The sequence below is a fragment of the Candoia aspera genome, chromosome 4 (assembly GCF_035149785.1).
Source record: "Candoia aspera isolate rCanAsp1 chromosome 4, rCanAsp1.hap2, whole genome shotgun sequence".
Lineage (NCBI taxonomy): Eukaryota > Metazoa > Chordata > Lepidosauria > Squamata > Boidae > Candoia > Candoia aspera.
In genome coordinates this window covers 28,777,207-28,783,048 of record NC_086156.1, presented here as the reverse complement: position 1 = coordinate 28,783,048, position 5,842 = coordinate 28,777,207, and positions in this window count along the sequence as shown.

Below are 5,842 nucleotides of genomic sequence, written 5' to 3'. Positions count from 1 at the left end.
AAAAATATCACAGAGGGGCTAATCAGCTAATTCATGCTGTGAACAAGTGGAGAAAAACAATGTAATGTTAAGTGGGAGAAATAAATTCAGGTTGAACTAGTCTATTTAAAAGTACTTGAGCCTAATAAGAAAACTCAAAAATTCTCCAGGCACCAACTGAGCATAGTGACTGAAGATAAATATTCCAGTAGCCAAGAATTTTCTGAGAACCCCTGAGGCTTCAAACAAATTTTTCAAAGGCTGTTATGAACCACATAACCGCCCCCCACCAAAAGGAAAGTTAGATGTGACCCACAGCACAATCTTAATTTGGTCAAGGCTTTTGCTGCAAGTGTGCTATCTTGCAGAGAACGTGCCTTCTCTTTGTTGGGGGGCATTTAAGGGAGATCAAGATGGCAACGAAGACAACACAATAAAGGTCCTGCCCCTAGTTATATGTGTTGTGTCTGCCACATGTTCAAAAGGGGGCAAGGCTTTAATTGAGTGGCCATAGACACCATCTTGACTTTTTTGGACCCCTCCATGGATGCCCTGCCTTTGTTATTATTTTGAAGCTCATACCAAAACAGCATCCATATTTCCTGTATAAGGTAGCATAGGTTCCTCTTTCAAGATAGGTAATTGTTTCAGTCTCGATTTACTTTTACCTGTCTGTAATCATATGGTTTGGGATCTTGGTATTTGTTGCTCTTAAATTTTCCCATCTTCACAAACATTAACTTGGCTTCATAGGGGCCTACATGAGGAAACCTGGTAACAATCTCTGTTTGCTTATTCTCTTTGGTGTCTGGGACAATCAATCCTGATCTTATTCTATGTAATTCTTCACTGAGTGTCTTCTCTTTTTTCTTCATTTTCAGCTGTTGTGGCCTTCCAGTTGGCTTACTTGGAGTTAAATACAGTTTATAGCTAAAATCAGGTGGTTGCTTTATCCAGCGTTCTCTTTCCGGAGGGACCCTGTGTTGCTGTGACGTACGGATTCGATTTCGTTCTAATGCTAATTCCAGGTTTATAGTAAACTTTCCTTTTGAATCAAAAGAACATTTGGATGGGTTCTTGATAGAGGTCCTGGGAAACATAACGTACTTCTCCCTCTATGTCTGAAAGAAGTTTTTAAAAATGAAATTTATTGGTTACTCTTTCAGTACCCTATGGCACTGAATAAACATATTATTCTAAGTCTAAGATCAACATTTGGGATATAATATCACAGGAACTCTCTTCCATGTATACTCACAATTTTCTCTGCAGTGCATATTATTACATTTACATCAGAGTTGTCCTTCAATAAAATGTCCTCATAACTAATAACCTGAAGGTATAGAAAACACTGGAGTTGTGGCCATATCTCAAGCTTATACAACACTGGCACTCCCAGTGAAAACTGGGTAGAGAAACAAAAATCCTACAAATAAAATAGCAGGAACTTCTTTTAACAAAGTTGTGGATGCTCATCAAATAACACAATTAATGAAGAGAAACAAATACTGGACTTTAGTTTTCTTTTTGCAGAACCTCAACTGAAGTAAGAATGCAAACTCAGTATTGTGAAAATAGCTGTTTCGGAGTAGAAGGGCATTGCACCATCAGTAATAAATAAATATATGAAATCACCAGCTACCCTGTAGGCTAGACAGGCTGTGATCCAACAAAACTGTGAGATATAGAATGGAGATCCTAATGGCCACTCACACGACTTCCCCTGAAATGAGCAAATGCATATTTTAAAAGGTAACCGTACTAATTTAGTGACAATAAAATGCAGAATGGAATTGAAAATGTTAAGAGGTACTACTCACCCACACCTTTCTCAAACTGCTCATACTGCATCACACTGTTCTTCAAAGTGTCAGAGGAAACCAAGCAAAGAGAAAAACTCACAGCAGTGTTTGTTCTGGAAGATGTTTATGCCTTTTTGTGGTACAAAGAAGCCTGAGTGCATAACTATATTCAAGCCATCTGGGTTGCTAAGAAACAACAATTTTGCCTCAGGACTCCATGATTTACTTTTAAACCCCCCTGAAAATAGCTTCTCTGTTGGCTGAACAAGGTTAACGTGAAACCCGGCAACAGGGACACCCATTCAAGGACTTTATTTGAACGGCTAGGAATCATTAGAAGAAAAAAACTATTGAAGAGAAGAAAATATGCAGGATCCCTTTCTTTTTCTTAATGAGATTCCAAGTAAATATTGTAGTTACTACCATATCTTCATTATCATCACCACCACCACCACCACTACAGTATGAACCAGTATTTCTCAACGTTGGCAATTTTAAGATGTGTGGACATGCTGGCTGGGAAATTCTGGGAGTTGAAGTCCACACATCTTAGAATTGCCAACACTGAGAAACACTGGTATAAACTCTCTCACATTGTTATGTGTATTTAATCCTTACATACTGGATCTGCAGTGGTACGCCAGACACTTCATCCATTTTTACAATATGGAGATCAATGCAACTCCAAAAACAACATATGGGAAAAATCAATATATATTATCACATAGCTGTGACTAGCTATATGGGGCTAGTTCATGGGGACTTGTGTGTTACTTAAAGCCAGCAAAGCTCTGTTTAGCCTTGTTCTATTGATATTTTGACACTGCCGAGTAATCAAACATATGTGAAAATGCGGACAGGTTATACCACTATATCTACATGCTTTATACACCACCATCAAGCTGGAGTAATGAAATGCAATACTACTTACTCTACTTAGGACAAATTTACATAAGTGCTATTTATGAGAAATTATTCTAATCATCAATTTGCCTCTAGCACACAGGGAAGCCATCAGTTGAAGAAAATCACCGGTTTTAAAAGTTCGATAACTGAATGAATGACAGTGAAATATAATAGAATTGCTCTCCTATTCCCCTTTCCTCCAAAATAGAATCATTTCTATGTTGGACACTCTTTTACCCCATTACAGTTACAGTTTTGCAATGTGATCAACAAATATAAACATCTCAAGGAATGCTTCCATATGAGTCTTTAATTTAGAAATTGTCCAGACTCCTTAATGGAATTTTATAGGAAGGCTTTGATTTGTGACCTGCCTGTGTTTTCATACTGTTGCTTTTGTCTTTTTTAACCAGGAAAAAGTAAAACTGTCAAAGAGAGAACCTATGCAATGCCACCAGCAGAAACCTTCCATTGGGGAACATCCAAAACAAATTCCAAATCTACAGTTGAGCAATACCTGAATTAGGAGCAAGCAAAATGTCCCAAAACAACATGAGTGCATTCAAGGTCCCCAGACTTGTACATCAGGCTAGAATTAGATTAGGGGTTGGTAAAATGATGCTGCCAGATGTTAAGCAAGACAAAAAGTATGAGATGTGGCAAGAAAGAAAAGAGTCCCAAATTCTCTCCCTTCTGTTTTTTGTCAGAGACAGTCTGATGAAGAGCTCTGGAAATTTTAAAAGCTTGCTTTCTTGGATGAGGGGAACATTTTGATTAATCTTAATAAAACTATTTCCCAACTTCATGGACCAACAAAGCTATCTCTGTTTTTTAACAGCAGAGATTTACTAAGGGAGCAAGTCTTATTTAGGACTTCTATTACACATGCTATTGATCCATCTTTATATACTATAATAATAGTGCACAAAGCCAAAAGAAGAACAGATATTCTCAAAAATCCATTCATACCCTGGGAAAATGGGCATCTCATTTCTCCAAGGAATCAAGGTTAAAATGTTTGATTTCTTTACATAACATTGATGTTTGAGGGGAAACTTCACTGTTCAAATATAACATACAAATCCCATAGACATTCTGTTCAGTGTTGAATTAAATACTTAAACCCTGACTTCAGTAGTCAGTTTTTTCCAGATTTGGCCTATGATGCCTCCTGTCTATGCATTGCAAACAATGCCTGAAATTTTATTTTCCTCCATGCCATTGCAAACACAGTGCAAGTTCTAGGTTGTTGAACAATGGCACCTAAAATTCCAAAGTATGTTTCTTGCAAATAAAATATATAACAAACTGCTATGAGGAGGCACAAAAGGTTGAAAGTAAAACAACAATCAAAAGGATACAGTATAGTGGGTTCATGCATTTGTCTTTGTTGAGATTCTACAAGACCCCTGTAAGGCAAAAAGAATGAGATACAAATAATGGCTGACATAACCAGATTATCTTTTAAGACCCATTTTTAATTAGTGTATGTTTTCATATTGAATTCAATATATATATTATTAAATGCTGACTATTAAAATTTTATTAATTTTTATTATACTATTTACTAGTATTAACAAATTATTACATTATTATTTAGACTATTATATTAATATTAAATTATTACATTAAATTACAGAGATTATTAAATGATTCAAATATTGTTTAAATTGTCTACTATGTCAGTGCAATCAGTGAAAAATAGCTACATCAAATGATTGCTATGTGTGTTCATGATATTAACTATAAATAACCAGGATTCCTCAGTGTATATTAAAATGAATGTTTATCTCTTAGGAATTTAAACAATGGGATGGTTTGCCACTAGATGGCAGTATATTACTTGTTATAGTAATGCAAATTTTACAAAAGGAGAGGATAGTTTGGAACAAATGGAACTTTCTAATCTACATCTACATAGATTCTTTAAAAATGTCACTAGGCACACAGGTGTCATATCCAGTTTCCTAGCAAAAGAAAAAAGAACTCCAAAAGCACCTCTAAGGGTTTTTAATGAGTATATGCCTGCTTAAAAACAAATATGCCAAACATCCATTACAAAGAGTCACTTGCTATAGATATCTAAATAAATAAATAAATAAATAAATAAATAAAAGCACAATAATAAAAAGCACAATAATAGTAATAATAAGTGGAATGGCAGCATCCCAAAATGCTAAGTAGCAGCTGAACACAGATAGCAAGAAGGAGTTTCAGAAGAACGTGTTGAAAAAAATAATGTCATACACTGTATCCACTGTCTTAAAAATCAAGAGCAAAAAATTAAACAATGGATGATTTCTTACATGCCACTTGCTCTTGGCATTCCTGTGGGTGCTGAGAGGTTACTGTGTTGGTGTTTTGATATGAAGCCAGCAATGCAGAAATGCCAATAAGAAAGGGCAAATGACTTCTTCCCAAGTCTGACCTTTAACGTCATTGGAAGTGGATTCGTAGCACAATGGGACTTCCTGTCAGTTCCATGTGTACCTTGGAATATTATATAATGATGGCCTTACATTTACTTAAAATGTATGTGATAATAGCAAAAATCAGGAGGCCAGTCTATAAATCATTAATTCTTCTCTTATGCTTAGCATATTGAAATTGCAGTATATCACTGGGAAATACAGCTTTCCAGATTGGCAGACTACTCAGTAGGAGCCACCAGGCAGACTCATGAAGGTGCTTCATATGCAAAAAGGCATGGAATGAATAATTTCTAGAGCATCCAGCGTTGTCATCCTTGAATTTCATGCTCTCAAGCTCAGTTTATATCTTGACTATTTGTCATGGAAAATTGCTCTTGATTTTTAAGGCAGTTGAGGATTGCGATCTGGAGACATTTGTATTCCAAATGATATGAACATGGCAACCTCAGTTGTACACTAAATAATCTCACCATCAATCACACTCGAGGCTTGAGCTATGTGACATTTACATCCAGAGTTAAGCAGCATACTGGCAGCTCAGAAAAATGCAGCTCATTTAATCTATGTATCCAATTAAAGAAATGGGCCCAGGGAAGAGACAGTGAAATAGGCATAGCTAATTTTATGATTCACATAATAAGACTGGTTTGATATGTTTTGTATTCTATGATCTCATTTTCAAAGATCCAAAACTGACACAAAGATTTCTCTATTTGTTCTACA